Source organism: Temnothorax curvispinosus, unplaced genomic scaffold, assembly GCF_003070985.1.
Source record: "Temnothorax curvispinosus isolate PA1 unplaced genomic scaffold, ASM307098v1 QBEX01003397.1, whole genome shotgun sequence".
Lineage (NCBI taxonomy): Eukaryota > Metazoa > Arthropoda > Insecta > Hymenoptera > Formicidae > Temnothorax > Temnothorax curvispinosus.
Genome location: NW_020213177.1, coordinates 101273 through 105139, shown reverse-complemented (window position 1 = coordinate 105139; position 3867 = coordinate 101273).

The following is a 3867-nucleotide window of genomic DNA, read 5'->3' as shown; positions in this document are numbered from 1 at the left end:
AGCCTGGAACAAGATTTTTAACGAAAAAAATTGAAAAATAATATTTTTGATGAAGAGTAAAGTACCCTTTAGGTTCTTGTTCTAGTCTTAAAAATTTTGTTCTGAGTTGTTCCAGTGGAGAACACGATAGTTTTAAAGCGGGAAGCCTGGAACAAGATTTTTAATGAAAAAAATTGAAAAATAATATTTCCGATGAAGAGTAAAGTACCCTTTAGGTTCTTGTTCTAATCTTAAAAATTTTGTTCTGAGTTGTTCTACGCGGTTAGAAATATGTTCTAGATTGACAGTTTTGTAAGTCATTTTGTTTACGAATAAATGGCCAAAAACTGTTATTTTTAAAATTTTTCTTTTTTTAATATCTCTTAAAGTTTTTAACCAATCGAACTAATACTTTGGAACAATGTTTGGAACAACTAGAACAATCTGTAGCAATAAAAAAAATTTTGATTTTCGAAAAAAGGGGGGCCAGCCAAAAAAATTGTTTTTTTTATTTTATTAAAAAACTGTTGAGAATTAAGGAATATCGTTTTGGAACAATGTAGTACAAAGTCAGAACAACCTGGAACAACTTTCAAAAATATGAATTTCAAAAAAAGGGGGGCTAACTTCATACACTCCTCCTTTTCTGTCACTCTGAACCGAGCGAAAAATTCATCAAATCGCGTACTTTACACAAGTATTTCTCGAAAACGAGTACCGCAAGGGTATTGATGCTTAATTGCATATTATTTTTATTTTTATGGAGCATCATATACTAAGTTTTCAAAAACATTTAGAGAAAACTTTTTTCACAATTCATTATGATGTCTCTTTTACAATAGCTCGGAATAGGAATTACATGTTAAAAGTTAAAACTTTGAAACTCAGTATCTCGATTTTTAATACCGCAAGAGCAGGTATTGAAATTCATATATACCATCGTATAAAGCACACCTAAATTAACGTATATTCACAGCTTCAAGAAAATCTAGAGAAAACCGATTTTACGGAGAACGACCTTAACGGAAAATTTATACTATTATGAAACAGGTGCGTAAAGGCGAAAGGGGAATGGAGGATGTACGTCAATATCGAATGTGTCCCGGATGCCGCCTAACTATTTAACCTTTCCTTATTTACGAAACATTGTGCCATAGTATGTTAATTCTATCGAAAAACTCAGTCTTAAGTTTTTACCTCCAATTGTAAAATTTATTAGAGAGATTCAATTTCGTAATATAAATTTCTACTAATTTCGTAAAATAAATTTCCACCAATTTTCTCTTCAATTCTATTAATTATATCTGCCATTATATTATGACCAATAATATAATTGCCAAGTTTCGGAAGAAAAAATCATTCAAAGATAATTCTATTAACATATTAATTGACTGCCATCCACATATGAATAACATTCAATCTCATTGGAAAAACTCTCAAAGGAACCCAAACATCTTTTTTTATAATTTATATTTTTTTGTAACATAAAACGTCATTGAATGACGGGGCTTCTTATAAAAGTTTAATATGTCATTCGTATTTGAGAATGACACAGCACTTTCAGAAACAAGGAATACAATCATTTATTGGCGATCATACGTATAACAGTCAATTTGTGCTAATAATATGCGGCAAAAGGTCATTTGGCTAAAGCGAATAAATAACGAATAAAAATCTTTCATAAACAAAAACTTTTCAGTGAAATAATAAATAGCTTTATATTACATAGAAAATGCAATTAGTAAATAATTTTATATTCCTAGTCTTAACATTCATGTTAAAAATATATACATATCATCCCTGGCGAAAATGAGAAGTTTCATGAATGTTTATTTGACGTTTACGCGAGCGCTTGCGGGAGTTCATTGAGAGTTTGGAAACGGTCAGTAAAGATTTCGTAGAGCGGAAATTGCAACGCTGTAGCGTTGTACGTAAGGCGTTTGTATATAACATTTTTGAGAGTTTGCACAGCGTTTACATGATGTATGACGTTTGCTGAGTTCTTTGAAACATTATTCTCTGTTAAGCATTTAATAGGCATTTGCTTTTATCATTGGAAACTGTATGCAGCCTCTATTGAGCGTTTAACGAGCGTTTACTCTTTAAAGCGTTAAAAGAATAATTTTTATTAATGATAATAAGGTTTCGAAACCGAATCTGCTTTTCGCCTTGCAGGGGGTCTGCTAATGTACGCGGCTGAGGCCGTACTGGATGTATTTTAAACGCTTTCTATTAAACGCGAGAAAGATGCGCCGCCTAACGGCGTTGTTGAAAGAGCGTTTGCTAAATAGAGGGAAAACGCTCGTTACAGCGTCGGGAAAAGCGTTTCTTAGGCGTTTCCAAGCCATGCATTTGCGTAAACGCCCTACAATTCGCCGCATTAAAAAAATGTTTGCTGAATGGAGGGAAAACGCTTGTTTTACGGCAATTGGGAAAGCATTTGCTAAACGTTTGAAAAGTCTGACAGCAAACTCTCTACACGAAATGAATTAGCGTTTACTAATGTGCTCTGAAAAGCGTCTTCTCAACATTGCTTTCACGAAACGTACGTTATAATGGCGTTTGATAAGCGTTTTGAAAGCGTTCAAAATCCAACGGCGTTGTGTAAGCGTTCTTACAAAGTTTGAAAGCGTATTATAAACTCGATCTCAAACCCCCATCGAACGGTTGTCAACGCTTTATAAAACTTCTTATTTTCGCCAGGAATATTACTTATAATTATATATAATAAAATCTATTTATATATTCATTTATATGTAATTATATCAAGATATTTATAACTCCATATCAAATTATGCAACATTATTTTAGAATTATTTTTCGAGTAGATAATTCTACAGGGTGTCCGGTAATAATCGTCAAACCTCTTGTATGCAAGAAGAGTGAGTTAAATCGAGTAGAAAAGTCTTCTACCATTTTGCGAAATTCGCAATATTTGGGAATGGGACATCTCTTCTCGCCGCGCGCTTCTACTAGAGTAGATTGGCCGATCTTTTTGATTTCTCAATAAATATTCCGAATTTCGCAAAATGATAGAAGACTTTTCTACTCATTGTCAGTTTAACTCACTCTACTTGCATACAAGAGGTTCGGCGATTATTACCAGACACCCTGTATTATATAATTATATCTAATTATATATGAACATATTTTACATAAATATATAGTTTTGTATAATTCATCATTTATATATATATATATATATATATATATATATATATGGTAAAAGTTTACAATAACTTACACAGCTCGGATTACTTTGACCTTGACATATGTTGTCAAGGACATAATACTGAGTAACTTTTCCTTATAACTTAATCGGCGGTCGCTTTTTATTAAAAAGTTATTAACAAAAAAAAGTTTGGCGACCTCACCGATTTCAATGACCTTGATATATGTTGTCAAGGTCATGACCCCGAGTGACCTTCAGAAGGTTTTAGCCGTTGCTCGTTATTCGTTAAAAAGTTATTGACAAAAAAAGTTTGGAAAATACGTAGGTTAGATGACGCGCTTTACAAGTATTTAACTGTTTAAAGCGCGTCACTAATCTACATAGCTTAGATGACGCGCTTTAACAGTATTTAATTGTTTAAAGCGCGTCAACTAACCCATGCGTAAACTATTTCGGGGCTACCGTACCTCCCCCGAAAGCAGGGGGGGGTGTGGGTGAACCTCGGTTCGCGTGAAAAGTATATGCGTGAACTATTTCGGGGCTACCGCACCTCCCCCGAAAGCGAGGGGGGGGTGTGTGGTTGAACCTCGGTTCGCGTGAAAAGTGTATGCGTGAACTATTTCGGAGCTACCGCACCTCCCCCGAAAGCAGAGGGGGTGTGGGTGAACCTCGGTTCGCGTGAAAAGTGTATGCGTGAACTATTTCGACATATATAT